At 41.2% G+C, this 27,487-nt stretch overlaps 1 protein-coding gene across 6 annotated transcripts in view; it reads right to left on the bottom strand.

Moving 5' to 3' along the window:
- Positions 1 to 27,487, bottom strand: part of NOVA1 (NOVA alternative splicing regulator 1) — a 131,207-nt gene that overhangs the window by 51,151 nt on the left and 52,569 nt on the right. The window lies entirely within an intron of this gene.

The raw sequence follows: 27,487 nt of genomic DNA on the forward strand, positions 1-27,487 counted from the left end.
ATATATATATATATATATATATATATATATATATATATATATATGTGTATGCAAAAGGAAACATTATTAGAACTCCACCAAAAGGATGAAAAACAGCTTTTATGGAGTATATGCCAGGTGTCGTATGTCCTCCCCTAGCACTGATATAATATCAGTGGCATTGCTCTGCATGATGCAACATGAAACTCCCCAGCCATGATAACAGTCAGTAAATTATAATCCTTTGTTGTTGACTGGCTATGTGGTGACTCATCTGCAGGGTTGCCAACTGTCAGTAAATTTACAAACAGTTTGAAAAATCCATCATTTTTGCATCTGTCCGTGAATATCCATTATGTATAAGCAGACTGCATGTCCATAACGGACATTTATGGACAGATGCAAAAATTATGGATTTTAAAAACTATAAGTAAATCTACTTAAAGTTGCCCACCTTGCTTTTGCGCAATGATTTGTTAGTGCCTGATATGATGATGTTTGAATGAAATCTCGTTATGTAGTGAGGATCAAATCGTCATCACGGGTTCACTTTCATAGCGGAAATGTTGGAAGACTTGTATGCCATAATCTTTGTTTTTGCTCAGCAGGGGTAACAAAAAGCATGAACAAGTCAGCTGAACAATTTATATCAATAAAGATGACTTTGGGCTGTTAGGTTTGCATATCTGGTCCATTTACAATGCTATGGATAGCATCTACTATTATATATTTTGTCTATGGTGTGGCTTTTCCGACACTCTAATACATAATGTATTTAGTGCAGCTACTAAACTCACAGCAGCTAAACAATCCCCTAGAAATTTGTTCATTTTATTATTTATACGCTTCTCACTCCACTAAGCAATTTAATCCTACTTTCAACTCTGGAAATGCAAAGTTTACATGCAGCTACTCTCTGTTAAAGTGACACTAAATTCTATTTAAAGTGGAAGTTTAGTCAAAATCTAACTAAGGCTAAACCAACTTTCATTCTAAGATTACCCTGTGAAAGAAAAGAAGCTCATACTTACCTATTCTAAAGCTGCTCTGGTCCAATCACATGATCAGGTCCCAGCTCCGGATTCAGCGTAGAGAAGGGGGAACGGACAATGGATAGTAAGGTGATGGCACTGCACAGGCATTTTCAGCCGTTGGCGGTAAACTCTCCTGTTCATTGAAGCCACCGCTGAAGAAATCATTTGACCGTACTGGAACACCTTCATTATAGGTAAGTATAAGCATCTTTTCTTTCACAAGGTAGAAAGAATAGGCTTGGAATAGGGGTGGGAGTAGGTTTAGCCTTAGTTAGATTTTGACTGAACTTCCACTATAAGTATGTATTTTTAAAGTGATTGTAAAGTCTTGTTTAAAAAAAAATGTTATACTTACCTGCTCTGTTGCAGGGGATTTACACAAAGCAGCCCATATCTTCCTCTTTTTGGGTCCCTCTTCTGTGCTCTGACTCCTCCCTCCCGTTGAGTGCCCCCACAGCCAGCAGCTTGCTATAGGGACACCCAAGCCAAGCTGCAGCTCTGTGTGTCCATTCTGACACGGACCTGTAGTTTGACCCTGCCCCTCTCGTTCCTGATTGGCTAACTGACTTTCATTGACAGCAGCAGAAGCCAATGGCACCCAATGCTGGCTCAGCGAATGAGGAGGGAGAGTCGGACAGCCGAGTCTCTCGTGCAACATCGTTGGATCAAGATGAAGCTCAGGTAAGTATTAGGGGGGGATGAGGGGGGCTGCTGCACACAGAAGGCTTTTTATTTTAATGCATAAAATGCTTTAAGATAAAAAAGCTTTTGCCTTTACAAACTCTTGCATCTGTCCCCCGGCGTCTCTGCACTGAGAACCAAGCCACTGAACACCACCAATTGTTCTCACGCCTCCCCGAGCAGAGCGATGCTGACTGTCAGCCAGCATCGCTTCTGCTCTACTTTTCTGCACTCATTGGAGCGCTGAACAGTGGAGGGGCGGGAAGCGGCCATCTTAGTGTCTCATTGGCTCGCTAAGACTGACATCAATCCAGGCAGCTGGCGGATCCCGACTTGGAAGTTGTGGTATCACCTGCCTCGACTGACAGCAGTGACTTCAGCGGAGAGCGGACTTCAGCCCGCTCTCCGCTGAAAACGGGTCACAGGAGTGAAAAACGAATTGCACTCCTGTGACCCAGAGGAGAAGCCCAGCTTAAAAAGCTCAGGCTGGACTCCTCCTTTAAGTATAAAAAATAGCTTCCATCGCTGTCAGCCTCCTCCAACTATTTTTTTTTAGCTGCTATCATCCAACTTCCTGTTAGAGGGTGGCTCCATTAAAACTCCATGGTACTACTGTATGTAGGACTGTAGCCACCCTCCCCTGCTCGCCCCTGAGATGGACTATGAGATTTGTAGTGTGCATAGAGCAGTGTACATGACTGCAACTAACATGCACTGCTCTTTCCAAACAAAAGGGAAGTGACGGAAAAGAGGTTCGGGAGTGCATTACGACCAGGCAGAAACACACAGTAAGAAATATTTCATAAAAAATACATTACAGGGCTGTTGGGTAGTAGATGCGTATGGATTGTTTTTTCTCTAAAAAAGGATATCATTTAATTACATTTTAAAACACCTCGAAAAGCACAACCTAGAGAGAATTTCACAAAATGAGAGATGCTGGTCAACAGAACCCCCCTCCCCATTCTTCAATGGGCTGACAATGCCCTATTTATTCGGCTGCTCCTAGCTTTACTTCTTTTAGTAGGATTGTAGTTGCTAATGTTCATTACTGGTACATTTAAACTGTCTGGCCTCCATACTAAAGGCAGTCAGTGTTTGACAAAAACCCTCAGAGATTCTTGGTCTATGACTAATGGTAAAATGAATAAGGGGTTAAGTTAACCCAAAATTAACTGGAATGTAGATCACGGTGAGTAGAATTACATCCAGCTTCTCATAGATTGGGGAAATTACATCTTTGCATCCAGTTCCCAGGGTCACCTACAGGATGCAACTATTTCAAGGGGTTTTCACTGTTTGATTAAGGGCTCTTTCACACGGGGCGAATCAGTGATGATCCGCCCCGCGAACCTCCGCTTGCTCAGTGGGGATGATGACAGGGCGGTCCCTGCACACTCTCCGATCTCCTCTATGGGGGGATTGGATGAATACGGACCGTCTGTCCGTGTTCACCCGATCCGATCCACAGACAGATGGAAAAATAGGGTTTTCCTCCCTCTGCAGTATCGGAGGATTGCGGAACCAGGTGAGATCGAGTGTCAGCGGATGTTCCCGCAATCTCATAGGGATCAATGTATGTCCCTTTTTCATCCGTACACGGATGGATAAAAAAGCGGACATACGGTCCACCCATGTGAAAGAGCCCTAATTCTCCATTTATTTTACATAGACTGCTATAGAAATAGGGGAACTTCCACCACTGAATCCCACAGACCTTTTATATTGAAACTCTGTTTGAACATACACATATTTAAATAAACAATTACTGAGCCCATGGTAAATTTACAGCTGGATAGCTCTAATAATGCTGAAATTGCCATTGTTTTATTCAATACAATTTTGAGGGCTCATAGAAGCTCGGACGCAATCTACCATAGCATGTAACATACACTCATAATAAGGGGGGGGGGGGATTTACTAAAACTGTAGAGTGCAAAAACAGATGCAGATGTGCATAAAAACCAATCAGCTTCCAGGTTTTATTGACAAAGCTTAAATCGGTAGTAAAGCCCGCTTGGTCGTTTTTACCTACAGGTAAGCCCATAGTAAGGCTCATCTGTAGGTAAAATAAATATATACTAAATCTGCATTGTTTAGGAGATATTCACCCTGGATGCAGTCAAGTTAAGTCATCGGCGCACACCTTGCCGGACCTTCAGAGCTTTGTGCCGGAACTGAGGGCTTCTACACACATGTGCAGGAGTGACATCATTGTGGCTATAGGCCAATCACATAGCCGGAGTGTACAAAGACTGTTGTAAGATGTCAGCCCTCTCAGTGGTGACAGTACAGTGCTGGAGGGCTTCATTCCGAAGTGAGTATTTCATATTGTGCTAGTATGCGATGCATACTAGCACATTATGCCATTGCCTTGTGGGTGTTTTTTTTTTTTACAGCAGCCATGGTTCACAGTCGCTTTAATTGACCAAGCTGATTGGCTACCATGCACAGCTGCACCAGATTCTGAGTGTTTCAGGTTTAGTAAATTGCCCCCATTGGGGTTGGTTTTCCTTGAACTTGATTGGATATTCTTTGCAAAGTGAATTTCCTCCGCATTCACTAGCCTAAGGCCTCGTACACACGACCGAGGAACTCGTCGGAAAAGACACATCGTTTTCCTCGACGAGTTCCTTGTTAGGCTTGTCGAGAAACTCGTCAAGCTTGCTTTGCGTACACACGTCAAGACAAAATCTCCTCGTTCTCAAACACGGTGACGTACAACACATACAATGGCAGGGGAAGTTCGATTACACTGGCACAACCCTTGGGGCTGCTTTTGCTAATCTCATGTTACTGCGTGTTAAGTAAAAGTTTGGTAAGAGACGATTTGCACTTTTCAGTCTGTTACAGCGTTAAAAATGTGTTATCTCCATTACAAATGCTACTTTTACTCCCGTCTCATACTTTATTCTGAGCATACACACGCTCAAGTTTCTCATCGAAAACCAGCCCGATGAGAAACACGACGAGGAAATTGAGACTCCCGTCGAGGAAAAAGAGAACTTGTTCTCTTTTTTCCTCGTCGAGTTCCTCGACAGTTTCCTCGATGAAAAACGTACACACGACCATTTTCCTCGGCAAAAAAGCTCTCCCACCAAGTTTCTTGATGGATTCTGCCGAGTTCCCTTGCAAAGTAAACCTATTAAACCCCTCTTACACTGAGGCATTTTTCAGGCGGTTTAGAGCTAGAAATAGCGCATGTAAAGACCCTGAAAACGGCCTCCACTGTGCGCTTGCGGGACGTTAGGAAAAGTCCAACTTTGGGGCAGTTTGGGAGCGATGTATTTAGCGCTTCCAAAAAGCCCTGCTTATTGAAATGAATGGGGAGCCTAAAATACGCTTCAGAGGCACCTTTAACCCCTTCTTTGGGGTTAAAAGCACCCCGCTAGCGGGCAAAAAGCACCGCTTAAACAGCCCTAAAGCGCAGCTAAAATGAGCAAAGCTTTAGCACCAACGTGGCTGCGGCCCCAGTGTGAAAAATGTTTTAGGGTTGCATGGCAGATACTGATTTATTATAGGATGCAGACTGTTTTAAACATCAGTACAACAAGGACTCCATTTTCTCTGACTCTCACTATAAAAACGATATTGGTGCACAGGAATAACAGAATAACTCTGAGATCCCCAGTATATAGTATGCCATGTACAGGAGGAGGATAAAGGAGCACAGCCACACTATGTAATTAGAACAATGTCCTGCCTCTGGCCTACATATTCGATATACCCAGGGAAATGCACAGAGATTTGAGAGGGAGAGAGAGAGAAAAAAAACACTATTGTCACAGAGAGTCTAAATTGGCCTGGTCCCCAGGCAGCGGGAAGAACTATAAATAACTTTTTGGTTGGTTTCCATGATTTTCGAGTGTGCAGCATTGCTCAGGATTGTAGCTGCAAGGGAGGGTCTTGTATTTTACTATGGCAGATAGTGAGTAAGAAAGCAAAATCACACACAGGGTTCTTATTGAAAACATTCTTAAAAAAAAGAGCAACAACAATGGATCTTTACCTACCCTATACATGCACACACAGACCAGCTACTGAAATAATAATGAGCGCTTTACATAAAGTGGAAAAAAATTCTCTCTTTATGATGTCCGGTCAAGCATGAGAGAGGTTATCTTCTGAATGTGTCAGTTCCCAGCTAGCTCATACCATTCAAATGCAATAATATAAGGCTGAAGGATAGATTTATGCAATATAACACTTCGGGTAGTAAAATATAGTAAATAACATTACCAGTTATAGGGGTCTATACATTACCAGAAAAATTAACAATTGAGGAGGAAAGAAGGGCAGAGGGATTTTGACTTTTTCCATTTGTAAAAATATTCAAAAGAAACAGTTTATAAGGGGCTCATTGGGGTAAGCTACAGAGGCAGTGACAGGAACTATAGTCCCTGTGATTTCAGTGAATGTAGTGTCTGCAGAATATGACCTGTACTTACAAATCCATCCACAACACTGACTACATCACTGACCTAGTCTCAAAATACCAACCTAATCGTTCTCTATGTTCTTCTCAAGACCTCCTGCTCTCTAACTCCCTCATCACCAATGCCCATGCTTGCCTCCAGGACTTTTCCAGAGCCTCTCCAATCCTATGAAACTCTTTACCCCAATCTGTCCGATTATCTCCTACTCTATTAGCTTTCAGACGATCCCTGAAAACCCTCCTCTTCAGAGAAGCCTATCCTACCCATATCTAACAACTGTATTTTAATTTTCTTCATCAGCTCATCCCTCACAGTTATATTTTTGTTCCACTTGACCCTCCCTTCTAGATTGTAAGCTCTAATGAGGAGCGCCCTCTGATTCCTCCGGTATTGAAACGGTACTGTCTGCCCCCATGTTGTAAAGCGCTGCACAAACTGTTGGTGCTATATGAATCCTGTAGTATAATAATAATTCAAGTGAATGAGGCTGCTCTGTAAGCATCCCGCATGCATGCGACTGTTGTACGCTAGTGCAGGGATCAAAGAGTTTAAGCAGTTGGTGAGGAGGCAATAGAATGCCTCCTCACAGCCTGTCAAATGCATTCTAAGAAGAAATCTGAACACAGCTCACTCTTCAGAGCCCAAAACTGAGGTGAACAAGCCCTAAGAGATTTATTGAAAGTGATTTGACTTGACTTTGCAAAATAACATTTTACTTTTGCATATCTAAGCAATTAGACACAAGTCTGTAAGTATGAAAAGATGGGAGTCTCGTAAAGTTTTGTGGAGTGGGTCCACGATATGGAGTCTGTATATACATTTTAATGGACTCTTTTTTTAAGACATACCTCTACTAGATGCCGGGACAATAGATGACTAGTGCATGTTCAACTACTATTGCCATTAGGCCTTAGAGATTCCTTGGGTCTCTTGCAGCCTCATGGTAACAGATATGTACTGCTGCTTACCAAGCAAAGAAGCCAGATTGATTGGCATCTCAATAAGTAACAGATTCATGCCATAATATGTTTAGGCTTATGAGGCCTACTCACAAATTCAAGACCCTTGCACACAGGAAGAAAAAAATGCTGCTGCTAGGAGCATCTGGATTTTTTTTTTAATGTCTCTGAAAGCAACTCTTGGTTATCTAATGTGCATTGTGTCTTTTTTAGGCATATTTAGGAGCAGCAATCAGGGGCATAAAAAATTCCTGAAACCTGCATTCAGAGAGGAATTTTCCACAGTTATTCCCACTATACGAGCTAACGTGTCTAAACATGCATAGACACATCTAAACGTGCTTATGTACGTAATTTTATTCTAGAATAAATTATTATCAGTTACACTCATACGCATCTAAACACAATTAGCCGGATTCACAAAAACTTACGCCGACGTATCTACTGATACGCCGCGTAAGTCCGTGGATTCGCCGTCGTATCTATGCGCCGTATTCTTGAAACCAGATACGCCTGGATTCTGGCTCCATCCGACCGACGTAAGTCTCCTACGCCGTCGTATCTTGGGCGCATATTTACGCTGGCCGCAAGGGGCGCTTCCATTGATTTACGCGTCGAATATGCAAATGACCAAAATACGCCGATTCACGAACCTACTTGCACCCGTCGCATGAGTATATGCCGTTTACGTAAGGCGTACGTCCGGCGTAAAGTTAAACCACCAAATAGCTGGTCTAAGTCATGTTAGGGTATGGACGTCGGAAACTGCCTACGGATTTTACGTAAGTTGTACGTGAATTGGGCTGGGCGTAGGTTACGTTCACGTCGTTGCCATTGAGCCGTCGTATCTTAGGGCGTAAATTCGACGTGATTCTGAGCATGCGCCATTCGTTCGGCGCTTCATTTACATGGGGTCACGATTAATTTTAATACAACATGCCCACTACCTGCCTACTTTGAATTAGGCGGGCTTACGCCAGCCCATTTACGCTACGCCGCCGTAACTTACGGAGCAAGTGCTTTGTGAATACTGGCCTTGCCTCTCTATGTTACGTTGCCGTAGGGCAAATGAGATCCGCTACGCCGGCCAAAAGATGCGCCCTCTACGTGAATCTGGGCCACTAGATGTACATGCATAGAACCGCGGCATTAGAGGCATTTGTTTTGCCAACTTCTGGCAGCATATTTGGAATATTTTTTTCATTCGTCTGTGTGCATGAGGCCTCAATCTCACATTAAGTTGGAGGAAATATTTACATTGGAAATTTTAAGATAAATATGTGAAAACCTTGTTTAACATTATTATGTGCCAAATGAAATACAAGGCTCATAATAAAAGTTTTTTGACAAGGGAGCTGCAGTACCTCTGTGTCAGTTTTTTTTTTTTTTGGGCAGCTACTTGTAATATCACCGATCATACTACACATTCATCTTCTGTAATTGTTTAGCCTGCACTCTTGCATTTGTCATTTCTCATCTTACAGTCAGCTCACAGCAGGTGCAGGTAAAGTTTCCATGTACAATACAGTTTTAGTAAAACATTTTGTTCAAGATAGACCTTTACAAACTTTCCAAAATTGTACTGTTTTTTTTATTTTTATTTTTTATCTAATACTAGTGCTATATCATGTGTCCAGATAAAGAGAGGTTAAAAAATCATGACTGATATAAAAGGGTTGGTTCACCTATCAATTACAAATATAGTTCAGAAGGCTGTATCACCAGTTGGCTTCTTATATCTCTTGTAGACTCAGCAAGACCTCTTAGCTAGTTCCTGATTCTGTCCCCCCCCCCCCCCCCCCGCTTTGGAGTCCCACTTGTGCTTCTTAAGGGCTCGTTTCCATGAGCGATACTCTCTGAAATGTTGAAAAGTAATCTGCAGTGAATCACTTTTCGAGCTGTGGCTGCGGGGCATTCAGGACGTGATGATGCTGCCTACTGAGGGTCCATGCACACTGGCAAAAAATGTAAATGTTGCTTCTACAGGAGTCTTGTGTTTTGCCTGTAGAAGCAGCTCAATGTTATCCTATGTGTCCATGCACATTAGGACATTTAGCCCTGGTTTACATTGGTACGATTTGACATGCAATTTGACATCGGCGGCATTTACCGGCAATGGCACTGTCCTAATCGGTTCAGCTGAACTCACACGGCTTCATTCCCGCAGCCCAGTGTGAACCTGGGCTTAGAGGCAATATTTTAAGCTCAGCATTTAGAGGCAGAAAAAAAAAAAACATTCTGGTTCGCGTTTTTGAGAAATGTTTTCTTGCAGAAAACGTTAAATGCTCCTAAACTTCTTCCAAGGCAACTGACTGTTGCCTTGGAAGAAGCCCAGTGTGTATGAAACCTGAATGTGTTTTTTTTTAATACCTAGGGGGATTTTGTATTGAAATAGAGTGCTGCACTTGACTTGTGCTTGTGACGCAGTCCCATTAAACCCAATGGGCGAGTTTGATAGGAAGTGCCACCTGTGAAACTTTACAGGTCAAGTTACATTTATCATCACTTGATAAACTTTTCAAAAGGACCTTTACATGATATAAACTTTTCCACTAGGTGAAGCCTCATGCCCTGTACACACGACCGATTTTCCTGACATGCCAAAACATTTTTCCCGACGTGATTCCTCTCAAGCCTGCCTTGCATACACATGTTCAGTCAAAAAACCGCTCGACCAAAGCGCGGTGACGTCCAACACGTACAATGGCACTATAAACGTGACTTTCCATTCAAATGGCGCCACCCTTTTGGCTGCTTTTGCTGATCCTTGTGTCGGTGAAAGTTTAGTGAGAGACGATTCGCGCTTTTCAGCCTTGTGCTTTTCAGTCCGTTACAGTGTGACGAATGTGCTATCTCCATTACGAATGCTAGTTTTACCAGAACAAGCGCTCCAGTCTCATGCTTGATTCTGAGCATGTGCATTTTTTTCCCCTCGGAAAAGCATACACACAAGCGGTTTTCGCAACGAGAACAAGACTGACGGGAAACACGACGGGAAAAAATAGAGCAGGTTCGATTTTTTTTGCGGGCAGTTTTCTCTTCGGGAAAACTGATATGGAGCATACACACTACCGGTTTTCCCGACCAATCTAAAAATAGGCAGTTTTTGCACATCTGGAAAACCGGTCGTGTGTACGAGGCATCAAGTACACATCCAGGAGCACTCTACCATAAAATTAAAAACCATTATTTGATGACTGGTCTTTATAATATTGATAATGAAGTCCTGTCAATCATTACATTCATTTTAGCTTTGAAGTGACCCTGTCACTACAAGGTCAAATGAAAGATATTACAGCCTGAAAAGAAGAACATGTACACTTACCTTTCTGGCAGCCCGTGCATTACAAGGCATGTCTGTTCTTTAGCTGCTGCAGGTATCAGACACAAGTCATATGCTGTGAGTCGCAAAACATTAGCTCTGGCTGCTTATGTCACGTACAGACGATCGGAAATTCCGACAACAAAACCGTGGATTTTTTTCCGACGGATGTTCGCTCAAACTTGTCTTGTATACAAACAGTAGCACAAATGTTGTCGGAAATTCCGAATGCCAAGAACGCAGTGAAGTATAAGATGTACAACGGCACTATTAAAGGGAAGTTCACTACCAGTCGTGTTAGTAGAAGTTTGGTGAGAGACGATTTTTACGCTATTCAGGCTCGTGCTTTTCAGTCCATTACAGCGTGACGAATGTGCTATCACCATTACGAACGCTAGTTTTACCAGACCGAGCACTTCCGTCTTGTATTTGATTCAGAGCATGCATGGAATTTTGTGCATCGGAATCGTCCACACATGATCATAATTTACGAGAACGAATTTTGTTGTCAGAAAATTTGAGAACCAGCTCCCAAATTGTTGTTGTCGGAAATTCCGACAGCAAATGTCCGATGGAGCCTACACACGGTCGGAATTTCCCAACAACAAGCTCCCATTAGAACATTTGTTGACCGTCTGTACGCGGCATAAGTCCTTTAGTATGAGAGCTGCTTTGGCTGAAAATAATTTGCATTTCTGTCCATCCAGTGCTGACATTTACACATCTCTGCTATACTGTACAGTCAGGCTGGTGACCTGACTGTTCTCTGCTGCAATTAGCCAAACAACACTGGTCCTTGTCCCCAGCCTGTGATTGGATAGAAAGCAAGGCAGCAGTAGTTCACCGCTCTACTCACTTTCACCAGCCAGCATTTGTGCATCCTAGTGCTGCCTTTTGACTTGCCTTGTTAGATGAAGCCATATTCCAGTTATAAATGGCAGCACAGTGGTGTAGTGGTTAGCACTTTCACCTAGCAGCAAAAAGGGTTGCTGGTTCAAATCCCGACTGCAACACCATCTTCTTGGAGTTTGCATGTTCTTCCTGTGCCTACGTGGGTTTTCTCCAGGTATTCCAGGTTTCCTCCCACACTCCAAAGACATGCTGGGAGGTTAATCGGATCCTGTCTAAAATTTGTTGTTAGGGACTTTAGGATGTAAGCTCCTTGAGGGTAGGGACTGATGTGAATGTACAGTTAAACCTTTATTTAGCATTTTTTTTTCAATCCTGACTCGGTTTGCGAGTGTTGTTTCCAAAACAAGCAGGATTCAAGCCACAGCGATGTGCAATACCGTATTTGGCCAGAGGTGCGGGGGCACCGGAGACAAATGGATTTGTTTGGAGCTGTTCGGAAATACTCGCTGGGTGCAACAATATATTTCATGATTTATTAATAGATACATAACCGCGTGTTTTTCATCTGCCTCGATTTAACATTTTTTACTACAGAGTAAACTGAAGCTAATTATTGACATTACGGTACCGTATATCAGTTTGATATCAGTTCTGAATGGTCTGAATTTTTTATTGTATTATTTGCAAGATTGTGGCAGCTTCATATTCCTGTTTAAAGAAAAACATAGATGGGCCTGCAGCAAATACCTAACCAATAGCATGTGTTAATCTTATGGCTGCATAATCAGATACATTTACGTCATGTGAAGTGGTGTGTGGGAGACAGGTTCACTTTAAGCTAGCTTTGCTTTTAGCTGTTCCCTTATTATTTCTGACTGCAAATGGGCGTTCTACGCTATTAGGATGTTTTTCTGTTATGGTCTGAACAGAACATTATTCTTGGACATATTTTCAGCATGATGTCAGTGAACCCAGGAGAATGGAGGATGCTGGGTATTGGACATAGAGCTCTGACACAGATAAGGAGGAGGACGTAGAAACAAGCAGGAAGTTTAGCCAGACACTTGGATGAGTTAAAGATAATATACTCCAGAGGTATAAAACGTATACCCACCCTTAACTCCTTGCCATAATGTGCTATAAAGCAAAGGGAGGAGTTAATGTTTGTTAACTCTTATTTGTTTTTATTGCACAATGGGGATAGTTTGCTAAAGGAATAGACCTAGCAGAGTGAATGTTTACTTTGCAAGTTTAATTGTGCAATGTGTAATTAGGGCAAATCTGTGTTCAATTTAAATTAAAAAAAAAAAAAAATATATATATATATATATATATATATATATATATATATTTTTTTTTTTTTTTGCAGCACATGATTAGATATTCAAACTGAACCCAGCTTTAGCTTAAAGCATACAAAATACTCTTGCAGTGGGTCCTTCCATACTGTAAAGATTAAATGTTTATTACGGTTAGGGTATAAAATAAGAGGTTGTAATGCTTAAAGCCGAGTTCCACCCACATTTCCATGTGCTTCATAGCAGCAAGTAAAAACCACATTGGAGGTTTTGTTTTTGTTTTTTTGCCTTGATTTATATTGTTTCCATGGGGTAATCTGTTTTTTTCCTGTTTAGCACCGCTGCAGCAAGGTACGCCATTTCCAAGATTGGATTGTGCCTTCCTCCTCCTTGTGGGACCTGTGTGTTTCCCAGGAGACGACGGGACCACTCAGAAAGCGTTGCGCGACTCTCGCATTGCGCAGTAGCAATCCGGCCTGAAGGCTTCACTGCCATTTCCCTTACTTGCAATGCCAGCGCCTGCACCCAAAGCCGATGGACGGATCAGCTTGGGGTGCCAACATTGTGTGCTCCCTGAACAGGTAAGTGTCCTTATATTAAAAGTCAGCAGCTACAATATTTGTAGCTGATGAATTTTATCCCCCCCCCCCCCCCCAGGCTGGAACTTAGCATTCTCATGTACAATGCAGAACTATTGGTCCTGCATTGTACTTGATGGGACTCACGGCCCAGGGTGCAGCTTTAATCATTAACATTCACTCTTTTATGTGAACAGCCTCTATTCATTTAGTAAATTATCCACATTGCTTAGTGTGCTTCTTACTCAGGAAGTCTTACTGATAGAGACAGCTGATATTTCCTTATTCAGACGTTGTATGTCATGCTGACGTTCTTGTTGCAATAGTTACCGGTTTAGAACAAGTAAGTAAAAACATAATATCCAGGCAACTAGCATTTTCAGAAGTAATCAGTAATGGCAAACATCTGTTTCTAGCAGGAAAGTTTCAATCTAGGGCTGGGTTTCGAACTGGTGCGATGCGGGAACCACAGCGATTCCTGTGCAAGTTCCCATATCGCATCTGGCTCACAGGCAGTACACACTGCTCTCTGCAAACTGCTGCGGGTGTCATTATATAAAGTTAATGATACCTCCAAATCGGTTCCCAACTTTAAATCGGATGGAATTGGATCGCATGGGTCTGAACCCATACAATCTGATTCCAGTGCAGACAAAGAAAAGAGGTGCACAGCAATGCTGTGCAAATTACATGAAATGTCTGGCATCGCATAACTGTGAACCAGGCCATAATGCTCCTTCTATTTGGGGGACTTGAAACTATGTAACTCTTGATTGTAGCAGGTCCTCTTTAGGGCTTAGTTTACCCCTGCCTTTCAGAGAGCAGTACATGTGCCCTTGACAGGCATCCAGGAGGTAAGGCTCCTTTCACACTGGGGCGGGATGTGCGGTGGCGGTAAAACGCTGCTCTTTTTAGCAGCGCTTTACCGTCGGAATTGCGGCGGTATTTGGCCGCTAGCACTGCGGTTTTACCCCCCGCTAGCAGCCGAAAAAGGGTTAATACTGCCTGCGATGCGCCTCTGCAGAGGCGCATTGCCGGCGGTATAGCCGCGGTTTCCCATTGCTTTCAATGGAAAGGAGCGGTGGAGGAGTGGTAAGCACACTGCTCCTTCACCGCTCAAAAGATGTGGCTAGCAGGACTTTTGGAGCGGTCCTGCTAGCGCACCGCTCCAGTGTGAAAGCCCTCGGGCTTTCACACTGGAGAAACAGCAGCCACTGTTTCAGGTCGGTTTGCAGGTGCTATTTTTAACGCAATAGTGCCTGCAAACCGCCCCAGTGTGAAAGGGGTCTAACACTGACAATTCCTGAATGCCTGCTTTATTTTTGACAGCCAAAAAGTTTTTTTTAAAGAGAATACCAGTCCGCAAAGTGTGAGCCTAGAGTTTGGCTCTGATTCCTCTTGTACCAAATTGTAATGTCTGCCTTAACCAATGTGCAAACTGTTGGCACTATATAAATCCTGTATAATAATAATAATAATGGTTGCAGTGGGGGCCCATTTAATGTACATGACAGAAAGAAAGGGTTGGGACTTTATATGAGATGCGTGTTGATGCAAACAGTAAACAAATAAAGTAGTATAGCGTAATAACCAGGCTCAAACTTACCAACCAAATTGCAAGCCAAATTCAACTGTCTAACTTAGTATGTTAAAAGCAGAGGATTGGTTGCACACATTTGCAAAGATATGGATAAGCCACAGGCCGCTTACAAGGCTCTCTGCATTCCTGTTTTCCTAACTAAACTTTTCTAGTTTCCTCAGTAGAGGCATACAAGTGCTAATGAGTAGATGGAGAGCAGGTGACTAGGGGTGTGTGTCACCAGCCAACCTCCATCCAAAATAGGTGTAGCAATAAAGAGCACTGGAAAAAATGCATAAGGGTAAATGTATAAGCATCAAAATCGCATCTCCATCCCTATTGATAAACATGGAACTGGGTTTGGGACTTTGAATGAGGCATGTGGATGACACATGCCTCCATCCCTGAAAAAAAATTAATTTAATTTAATGTACATGACAAACCCTGTCCAGCTGCCTTTGCAGCTCAAGGGAGATGGTCAGGGGGCAGTAAAAGCATATCTCAACTGCCCATTTTTATGGCCCCAAGTATAAACGAGTCTTAAGGAAACCCGTTATTTTTGCTGTGAACTGGAAGAGTTCTGTGACATACTTTGCACAGAAAGTCCAACTTTGGTTTGATGTTACTTCTGATTTGAACTGAATGTGAAGTGTTAGCTGTTCACTTGAAGGAGTTTCTCAGATCACAATGACCTCTACATTTGTACCTCTATTACAGCTACTTCTCACTTTCCTCCACAAGTCTAGTCCCATCATGGCCTATGTTTCATCAGGTTTCCTAACAGGCTTCAGAAGTGAAAACCTACCTACCTGACACATCGTCAGATGCAAGCGTACAGTAATTCCCAATCCATCCCTCTTTCTTCCTCACAATAGCCTTATGTGACCCCTGTTGGAATATTTTACCACCTCTTGATCCCTGAAATCATATTTTCAGGCACAGTTCTAAGAATAGATACAATACGGAGGTAAACTAATACTCGAACGCAGGAATAAGCAGGATATTTTCAGAGCCCGGGATGGAATGCACAGCAAGGAAATTCATTCAGTGCAGCCATGGTGATGTTAATGAGGGATAGAGACTAAGTGAAAACAGAAAGCAGTAAATAGTGAAAGGAAGCAGACAATGGAACCCAAGACAAAAGATAAAGTGACAGAGAAGGAAAGTGAGAGAGTGAAAGGAAATGGGAGTCCACATGAGAAGGAATAATACGAAGGGGTCAAAGACTCTGCTTTTGGCCTTTGTGAGTAGAGGAGGTCGGATCAGGGAAAGAGGCCTGGAAAACAGCGTAGTCAAAGCCAAGTAAAGCAGAAAAGACTTTGCTAACACTCACGAAACAGAACTCAAGACACTCCCTGCATGAATTGTAAGGGAGCAAACCGGCCAGAAGGATGTGATCATGAGTTTACACAGCATGGATACAGAACCTAGGCCTGTTTGTAATTGTGCATGCCCTCATATATTCACATGCATGCCTGTATAACTCATTATGACGTTAGGCAGTGGATTTGGCATATGGAGAAATGTGCGTCTGTGTTATGTTTGATCTGGGTGTGTCTGACCATGCAGTGTTGTATAACTGGGCATTCGACCACCTAGCCTTGACTCACAGGGTTTCCACGGACTGCTGGGCTAAGAAAAAAAAAACATCTGTTCTTCCTCAGCAGTAAAATTCTACTGGTTGTATGTTGCTGACAGAGGCAAAGGATGCTTGTCTTTTCCTATACCCCAGTGTGATGTACTGTATACATGCTATAGGTTTTATTGAAAGTGGAACTCCAGGGAAAACTTTTCAGTTTTTGGTTGGAGTGGGGAAGATTTTAAGCATCAGAGTTGTGCGATTTGCTCTCCTGTCCTGGCAAGGTGTTCAATGTGAACACGGACAGCAATAAAAACCCAGCAGAGGTTCTAATTCTTCCCCAACCTGTCAAAAAGTAAAAAAATAAACAAAAAATGGATGGATGTTTAATTAAATAACATCTCTTTTAAACATTATTTCTATTTACAATTACAATAAAAAAAGAAAGTTATTACTTCGCAAATTTGTTTTTATGGTACAAAAAGCTTCTACTTTGTATATACACATGCAGGAATGCTGTATTCTGTATGTAGCTAATGTTATTATTAAGCCAAGAAAGTCCCTTGATTAAACATGAGCTCCCCTATTTGTCATGTACAAAAGGAAAATGGAATGCAATACAGACTCCAAATGAATACACAAAGACACACCCCAAGAGGAAATGAGGCTCTTACATATATGAGTTTACAATCTTAGAGGAAACAATAGATACAAAAGGTAAGGGGCGGCAGAGCCTGCAGGTACTGGAGTAGAGGACATGGCAATGATTATTAGGAGAATAGAGAAAGATGGGTAGGCAATTTTGAAGAGGTAGAACAAAGTGACACCACATTAAGTACAGCCTGTAAAGTAAGAACATCTATACTTACCTCTGCAAAGAGCTGGTGTTTGAAGAAATAGGCCATCAGGAAAGCAAGTATAGATTTTCTTCTATTACAGACTGTGATTAGAATACAACTAACCCTGTGATGGGTTACTTTAAAGATTTTTTTGGTGGAGGATAGCCTTATAAGATGAAATAGAGAATTTCAGAGAATAGGGACTACTCTAAAAAAGCATTGCATCTACTTATGGAAATTATTGAAGAAGACCTTAGAAGGTCAGTACAGGAGCAAGGAGGCCAGTTTAAAGAGCATTTGTTGGCAAAGTCAAAAATATAAGCTGAGGATGAGTTGCGTTTGAAGGCATCTTATAGTGAATTTTATCCTAGGGTTGATTGCCCATGAAAGGGACGAATAGAGACAGATAGGAAAAGTGGTACTTAGTGGTACTTTTCCCACTTAGTGGATATAATATATATAGGGCCAGATTCACAAAAGAGATACGACGGCGTATCTCCTGATACGCCGTCGTATCTCTGAGATACGATTGTCGTATCTATGCGCCTGATTCATAGAATCAGGTTACGCATAGATAGCCCTAAGATCCAACAGGTGTAAGTGACTTACACCGTCGGATCTTAGGCTGCAATTCTAGGCCGGCCGCTAGGTGGCGATTCCTTTGCGGTCGGCGTAGAATATGCAAATTACTAGTTACGCCGATTCACGAACGTCTGCTTTGCCCGTCGCTGTAAATTTACGTTGTTTCCGTAGAGATACGCCGCGTAAAACTAAAGCTGCCCTCTAGGTGGTCTAGCCAATGTTAAGTATGGCCGTCGTTCCCGCGTCGAAATTTGAAATTTCACGTCGTTTGCGTAAGTCTTCCATGAATGGCGCTGGACGCCATTTACGTTAACGTCGAAACCAATGACGTCCTTGCGACGTCATTTAGCGCAATGCACGTCGAAAAATTTTAGGGACGGAGCATGCGCAGTACGTTCGGCGCAGGAACGCGCCTAATTTAAATGGTCCCCGCCCCATTTGAATTAGGCGGGCTTGCGCCGGGCGGATTTACGCTTCCCCCGTCCCCCGCCGCAAGTTTACAGGCAAGTGCTTTGTGAATCAAGCACTTACGCTGAAAACTTGCGGCGGTGTAATGTTAATGTAATACGTTACGCCGCCGCAGCGTAGGGCGATTCTACGTGAATCTGGCCCATAGTGTTTATCATATCCATCTTGGTTGTTAAGTTGAATGAGCCATTATATATATATATATATATATATATATATATATATATATATATATATATATATATATATGTGTGTTTTTTTTTTTTTTTTTGTATGTATCCTTTTTTTTCTTTCACAAATTCAGCTGACAAACAGCAATCATGTAACATTTTGGACAATACCATGAAGGGGTTACAATATTTTGACAGTGACACACATCTGCCCAGTTCTTATGTAATAGCACAAACATCTGCCTGTTCTGCATTAACGCTGATTGTTTTCTTTCATCGTTGCTCAGTCGATCTGCTGGATAAGAGCGTCTGCAGCTTACAGAGCCCTCAGCTCGGAGGGGGGAGCGCTCTTTAGAGACTCCCACGGCCAATGAGCAAGAGGTCACAGCATACTCAGCTTGCACCTGCCAGCAACAAGTAGAGGCACTTCACATACTCCACTCACAGCAAACAAGGTACCTCCAATTTTCAGCATAGCACTCAATCTGTAGGGGAAGCGCCTAGAAACGTATGTTAAAACTGGTTTCACAAATTATATTTTCTCTTAGTTATTTCGGTTTCCTAAAAATACGAAAAACTCCATGCTTCCCAGAACACATAAAGATTTTCTTAAAAATATATTAGGAGATTTCATTTGCAATACTAAACATGCATAGACACAATCATCTTTGACACCATATGTTTGTATAAGAACATTTAAATGATATTTTCCAGTACACAAGGTTCCCTTTAATGATACCATGTCATCTGATTGAATTTCATAGAAAATGTGTTCACATGCTACATACACATTCACCTACACATCAAGCATATATGATATGTTTAAATCTGAACTTAAGGAAGGTATATTAAAAAGAGAAAAAATGCAATTAATTTTTCACTAAAAATAATTAAATACATATTTGAAATGCAACTAGTATAATTACCTATATTTTAAGGCTGTTACTGATCAAAATTGTTCTGTTCGATTAATCGTTTTTTTTTTTTTAATCGATTAATCAACTAATTTCGAAATTAATTATAACGCACATACAGATCCAACTACTTTTAGCTGATCTCCTTGCAGGCTGATTCCCAGTGCAGCTACCAACAACTGGAAAAATGGATAGCAGGATACGAAAAACACACAAAGGCAGCGCTCGATGGGAATAGCATTAAAACTTTTATAGTCTTCAAGTAGGTAACCAAATAAATATTGCACTGGAGATAAAATCGATGTAGCTACATAAACTGTAAAAATGGTGCGAGTAATACCAAACGGTAGCAAAAGCAGTCATAAAAACATGTAGCTAAGTATGATACTGGTATAAAAATGTGTACAACAATACCACTGCTGAATCCAGATGAGGAGAGGTTAACATCAGTCCGTCAGCATGTAGATGTCCCATGAAGGGAACTATCACAACTCCCAGTGGATGGCTGAAGAATCCCAGGTTGATAGAGGGAAGTGATAGAGGGAAGTGTAGCAGCCCTTGCGTGTGACAGATAGTAAGGTCCCGCCGGCATGCAGATATGAAGGCACAGCAAAGGAGCCCTTCAGATGGACATGGCAAGCCCCGCCGGTGTCCGTGACGTTACTGGATCTCCGACGGAACTCCCTGAAGGCCCAGAAGCCGGCGGAGAGGTGAGTACCAATCAAAAGAATTTTAATTGATCAAAAAGATTTTGATCGATCAAAAAAATGAAAGATTATTTGTTTTCATATTAGCTGTAGTCTCCTGAACAGCAGTGGGAGTCAATTGGGCTCTGCTGCAGGACATATTTGTCCACAGGATGACAGAGCAGGGTGAGAGCCTCCTCAGTATGCTGCTGCTCCTTTATTGTCAAATCAGCCGGTTGAGGGTCTCTTCCTGACCAAGCTTGTTGTTGCTGACTAAAGGCCAAGGATGGGTGTCGATATCAGAAAACAAATTCTTTGTCAGGTAGAACAGTTCACATACATGTATTTGGAATTTGTGTTTAATTCCTCCACAGAGTTTTTCTTTAAAAATAACTATACAATGAGGTAATAGGGTCTAAGACAAGTCAAAATAGTTGGAACTTCAAGTAGGTACAAGTAATATTTTATAAACTCATTCCACACAAAAATTTCAAAGGGAAAATCTCAACAGTGTGGGGAAAATTCTGATTCATTATGGTTCAGTCAATCACCATCATAATTTAGTGTATGAGTCGAAAATAGTAAATTGAAGACCCTGTTCTGACCGCAGTTCAAAACTTGAACAAACTGGTGCTATCCTTTTCAAGTCCCAAACTATGAAACTGGTGCTATCCTTGTCAAGTCCCAAACTATGAAACTGGTGCTATCCTTGTCAAGTCCCAAACTATGAAACTGGTGCTATCCTTGTCAAGTCCCAAACTATCCAGTCCTGCTTGCCTGACTTTACTGGCAAGGAACCTCCTTAATAAGAGTACAGATCATTCAATTGCTATAGCTACACATCTGCCCTGGTCTTATCCAAGTATACAATTTATTTTCTCTATATCATATTTGTATGGGTGTGTTGGGATTACGTTATCTTTAACCTCCATGTTTATCTGGTCTCCTATGGAATTGTGGGATTGGGGGGTAAAAAGAAGACCAAGACTGCCTTTTAAAGGAGTTGTAAATACATTTATTTTTTTTGCTGAAATTACTGTTTACATAATAGTTAACTGATTCCTTTTAAAAACGATTAAAAATAGATAAAAATCAATCATATAATGTGCTGTACAGAGCCACAGAGCCAATACAGGGCAGTGATGGTTTGGAAAACAAAACTGATTGGTGCTAAGGGGTTTTAGACACACGGTAATCACACCTCCTTGAAGTTAGTGACCACAGAGAGAAAGCTCCCAGTACTGTGGTTATCAGGAAACAGACAACCAGAAAGTGTGGAGATCAGAGAAGAATTACAGCAACTTGAGAGCAAAAACGAACAATGAGGACATGAAAACAGCACTGCATTAAGGTAAAGAAAGCTATTAAGATAAAAAAATAAATCCTTTACAAACCCTTTAACCACTTAAGCCCCGGACCATATTGCTGCCTAAAGACCCAAGGGGTTTTTACAGTTCGGGACTGCGTCGCTTTAACAGACAATTGCGCGGTCGTGCGACGTGGCTCCCAAACAAAATTGGCGTCCTTTTTTCCCCACAAATAGAGCTTTCTTTTGGTGGTATTTGATCACCTCTGCGGTTTTAATTTTTTGCGCTATAAACAAAAATAGAGTGACAATTTTGAAAAAAATGCAATATTTTTTACTTTTTGCTGTAATAAATATCCCCCAAAAACATATATAATTTTTTTTTCCTCAGTTTAGGCCGATACGTATTCTTCTACCTATTTTTGGTAAAAAAAAACGCAATAATCGTTTATCGGTTGGTTTGCGCAAAATTTATAGCATTTACAAAATAGGGGATAGTTTTTTTGCATTTTTATTTATTTATTTTTTTTACTACTAATGGCGGCGATCAGCGATTTTTTTCGTGACTGCGATATTATGGCGGACACTTCGGACAATTTTGACACATTTTTGGGACCATTGTCATTTTCACAGCAAAAAATGCATTTAAATTGCATTCTTTATTGTGAAAATGACAGTTGCAGTTTGGGAGTTAAACACAGGGGGCGCTGTAACATTTAGGGATCACTGTGTGTGTGTTTACTAGTGTAGGGGGGTGTGGCTGTAGGATTGACAACATCGATCGAGTCTCCCCTATAAAAGGGATCACTCGATCGATGCGCCGCCACAGTGAAGCACGGGGAAGCCGTGTTTACACACGGCTCTCCCCGTTCTTCAGCTCCAGGGAGCGATCGCGACGGAGCGGCTAAAAACAAATAGCCGCGCCGTCGTCCCGGATCGCTCCCCGAGCGGACCCGACCTCCGCATGTACCGGGGGGGTCCCGATCGGACCCCCCACCCACGTCTAGCAGAGGACGTACAGGTACGTGATTGTGCCTGTCCGTGCCATTCTGCTGACGTAAATGTACATGAGGAGGTCGGGAAGTGGTTAAGGCCATTTGGTGCAAAGAAATGCTCTAAAGATGTCAGTTTGCATGGATGATGAGCAGTGATACACAAGAACGTAGGTGAAGAAATAGGGGTTCAGTTAGTCCCCCAATAAATCACAATCCGCATGTAACCCCATGCCTCAAATTCAGTGTGAAATTTCAACTGTCAATATTGCAAGGATGTTGGAAAACTGTATTGAAAATACTTGGTTTTGTTTTGTACTTGGTTGATATACTAGAGGTAAATACTCTGCAAAGGACTTTTCACTTTGCAGGGCAAATGTCCTTTTGCTTAGAGAAATTAGATGACTTCTATTATTCAATCATGTGCAAGCAAAAATTCTGTTTTTAAAATTTTCCTTGCACGTGATCGGGTTTTTTATTTATTCACAACAATCGCTAAGCTGAGGGAAAATTACCTTGCAATGCGAATGTTCCCTTGCAAAGTAAATAAACCCCATTGATACAGGTTATTTCTTATTATGACTGCTATGTAAGAGGGTATGCTTTTATGGTAACTACATAAACAGAATTGAAAAAAGATGCAGCCTTAGTATCCTTTTTTGTGGCCACAGACTAAATGCATCTCACAAGAGATGGAAATCCTATAGGGATGCCTGTTATTTTATCTGAAGTTCTGTGCATCTTAATGGGAAATACAGTGAGAATCAGTACACTATGACATATTGCTTTTGGCAAGTTGTAGAAAATCATAATTGCATATGATTGAATTGTTAACGTTATTTTATTACAATTTTATCACATAATAACTTTACGAGAAAACAGAATTTTTAGGAAACTTATACTAAAAACGATATACGTTTTTTAAATCTAGAATTTATTTTCCATATCAGTTTGTGTGCTAAAATGTTCCCATGTAAATATCTCATATAACCACTATCTATAGATTATATAGTAATGTTCTCATAGAGTCATTTAAGAAGGAAACCTGAAGCGCTGATCTTTCTGCATACAAAGTCACATGACCTTCTAGGCTCGCCTTTTAGAAAACAACTGCAGGAGGGAACTAAAATAATGCAAAGCCGTACAAATGTGCTTTTCAGGGTACAAATCTAGCAAACAAAGCCCATTTTTCTACAGTAGAGATCCCACAATGCTAATACAGCATCAAAGGACAGGCTTAATCCTTTGTGGCTGTGTTATGCAAAATTGCATGCCAGGGACCTCTTAGAGACCCTTTTAGAAGCAGAATAGAGTTAGACCATCTTTATTTAGAGATCAAGAGTGGAGTATGACCCTCACCCTGTGTATAAGTAGTGATAATAATTTATAATAATATTCTAAGTTGTACCGAAGGAGTAATAATACTTTAATAAATGATCCTTACTGGTTTTTTTCATACTTATGAGGAGCAGGTTTTGCTTGTAATAATTAAAGTAGAACTCTGACCTCCTGAAAATAAGCATACATGAATGATTAAAATTAAATGATCTCATCCTGTTGTGGTTGGGATTCTTGCTGTCCTATAGGACTGATAGCACATGTACCTGTGTTCTCTGATTTGCTCAAAAAAATATATTAGAAAGGCTAATAAACTGGCACCAGGAAAATTAATACTGGCACACCCATTTAGCGTGCATGCACACTGGCAGTTTTAACAGATTGTGGGCGGGTTCACCCTCTTGTTCCAGTTCACTTGTGTAGTGGCGATTGTTCTGAACTGTGCCCAGGATTGGTTAGGCATACCATGCCGGGGACCACTTGGAAGGTGTTGGTTGTGGGCATGGTTCACTTGTGTTCTAGAACAGTTTGTTTCAATGTGAGTGCAAACCATGCTAGAGTACATAACACTCCATAGATGACTGTGCACAGAAGCAAAAATCACTGTGGGCTGATTAGTGGAGATGTTGATGTAAATGTGTACTTGTAAGTATGCCTGAAAACACTTCCCTATAGTCCTGTGCCCAGTGGGGTTGGCAATCAATCTCAGATATCAGATCTGGCTCAGTTCAGTCCAAATGTGGGTGCATCCTTAGTCAGTAAACCCTGAGTGGGGTTCTGGGTTCTTTAGAGAGGTCCTGCATTGGTCAACCCTCCAAGTATTAGAACCATAATCTCTGATGACTGGCTAGAGACATTACACATTCCAGGATAGAAAGGCATTGTTTTTTTATGTAATCAGCTGGCAGTTCTGAGCCATGCATATCAGAGAACATTATCTGCAAGGAAATATTTTCTCTTAAGACCGATCGGACCTTTGTCCGATTAAAATCACATCGGAATTCTGACGGAATTCTATCAGAGTAAAATAGAACATATTCTCTATCTAAACTCTGATGGAATTCATTGGAATTTCCGATGGAATTACTCCAATAGGCATACACACGGTCGGAAATTTCCGATGGAAAAAGTCTGTCTGACTTTTTCCATCGGAAATTCCGATCGTGTGTACGGGGCTTTTACGTGACTGCTAAAAATATTGGGTGTTTTGCCTGCTGGCATTTCCCTTTAAAGACATGTTTTTGTGTTAGGTATACAGACTATATTCAAAAGAATCCATGCTGATTCTTCCCCTTGTGAGTTCCTGACATTTGTATTTAGAGCTGACTGACTGCAGTTGCCATAGTAACATGATTATCAAATTTTATTTTAATAGCACTTTTTGTGTTGCTCTATTATAATGACTAAAAGTGGTGGGTGAAGACATGTTTTCTAGGTGAACATTTCAGTAGAAATGTTAGACTTGAACTCATCACATACATAAGATGATCATTGAATGTTCAGTTACAGTATAGCCATTAAAAAATCCTTTTTGCCACCTAGCACATGATCATATTCAAAAGGCTAAGCTAATCTAAAAAGCATTTCAACACACAAACATTTAAAGAATGAAACCACAATAGACTTTATGTCTCAGATTTTTATCAGTGAACCTAATATATTTTCCCACTAATACCAATGGCTTGATGGAGAGTAAGCAGTATTTCACATGGTTTAATAAAATAACCAAGTATTTGAGGGTCTTGTAGGAGGATGAATTGTTAAGTGGTCCCTGGTGATTTGCCCCATGATTCACCCTTGTTGACCCTGACGTGTGGAGTAGAAATATGAGATCTACTAGCAAATCAGGTTTACATGTGAAGTTCAATGATAGTTTGCTGCTGTCACCTTATCTTTCTGCAAGTCAAACAGATATCCTGTAAAACCTGGAGGACGCAACAACAGCAACCCAAAATATCAGTGTATTTGCTCACCTGCACTAAAATATAATGTAAGGTATTTACTATGCGCAACAGTTACATTCCATTCCTCTGTACACATAAAGCCCATAAAGTGTTTTCTGTGTCACCTAATTTGCAGAGGGAATGCCATGTGCCACGTAAAGCAGTTGTTACTTTCATCCTCTAAAGAAATTTGGGAGTGGTGGATTTTCTTGGACTAATGCCACAGTTTCACACAGAAAGCGCCAACAATACCAACAATTGTTTCATTAACACAGGGTGACGGTGACATGGGTATAATGTCCAACACTTCAGCTGAAGACTGACACAGACAGATGGTGATATCTTTGTGTCATACTAAAGCAATACCTATGTCACAGTATAGCAAAACCAGACCACGGTATCGTCACTCTGCTTTACGATCTTTACTCATCCTAACAATAGCTAAAACTCTTTTTTCTTTTTGGATACAGTGAAGATAGGTTAAAACTGCTGTCAATATTTTATTGCCATCTATGACTCCATTGGAGAGGATTTCTTTCACTGCTGTCTCAAAACAACTCCATCACTATTTTAAAGCTCAACTGTAGTTTCAATTTAAACTAGAAAATGCATTTCCTGCAGAAAATGCGTTGGAATGCTGAATTGCTAAAGTTAACTGGATGAATAGCTTAAATCTGTAAGAAAAAGTTGAAGAAGTGAGAATAGTTGGAAAAGTAGGAATGGTTTTAAAATAAACATGAATTTCATTAAACGTAATAAGCCCAATACAAACTCTGTTTAATCGATAAAATTTCCTGAAATGATCACTAATTTCCTGAAGCAGTCCCACTAATTACCTAAATGCATTTTAGGAGCAAAAAACACAATGCATTCAATGTCTTACAGTTTGATTTCTTTAGAAAGCAGCCACGTTCTGTGTAGTAAAGTCTGTCCCCTGCCAGCTTACAGTAGAGATGGACCCTTGTTTTCTGAATGGAACAATAGTCTCTCTGCAGAGATCCTACACACCCCCCTATGGAGACACAGCTGGAGCTCTGCAATCAGTGAAGGTCAGGTCCCCAGCTAATTGGAGAGCTCTAGTTCTGACTCAGCAAGCAACATTTCAGACCTCTATAGAGACACCACTGCTTCCAAAAAAGCCTCTGTTTGTAATGAAATAATGAAAGGAATACTGAAGGCAATCACCAATATTATTTCACTACCACATCCTCTGCTAATCATAAAGCTCTATCTCTGACTCAGGAAGAGCAAGTTCAGACCTCTGCAGAGAAACCACTTCTTCCAAAAAAGATCGGACTATTGACACTGAAGGGGAATTACCAATGTTACTTTACTACCACTAAAAACTGATATTTTTAGCTAGATATTTTTGCAGGAAAGAAAATCACTTGATTCCCCTATCAACACAGACCATGTTGATGGGGATACCTCCCATGGAGCCATTGTGTTCTCAGGCAGGGGGGTCAGGGGGGCTGTTAAGGGAGGAGGGAGTCATCCCCGCCGGGAGAACACAGTGATTACTGCGTGTGGCAAAAGTAGCCGCTAGCAAAAAATCTCATGTAAAATGATTGATCAACTTGGGTACATTCTGCCTGCCCATACACGGTTTGAATCTCAGCCTGGTCCATGCTGAACTGGACAAGATTGGAACCGGCTTATGTCAGATATTACAGAACAATACAATGAAAGGAAGTTCTTCTATTCTGGCATAAGAAGAGTTAGTAAGTGAAAGTGTTTGAAATAAAAGGACTCTAAATTTTAATAATCTGAAATCAACGTGTTTCGAGAAAGTGTAGCCTCTTCATTAGAAAAAGGATTAACTAGTTCAAAGTACAGTTTTCCTTTTTGACAGATTTTTAGTTTCAGAGAACCGTCCTCTCACGTTTGGGATTTGTATCAGAGAATTCAAATTTGGCAACATCATATATACAAAAACAAACAAACAAACAGAT

The sequence above is a fragment of the Rana temporaria genome, chromosome 13 (assembly GCF_905171775.1).
Source record: "Rana temporaria chromosome 13, aRanTem1.1, whole genome shotgun sequence".
Lineage (NCBI taxonomy): Eukaryota > Metazoa > Chordata > Amphibia > Anura > Ranidae > Rana > Rana temporaria.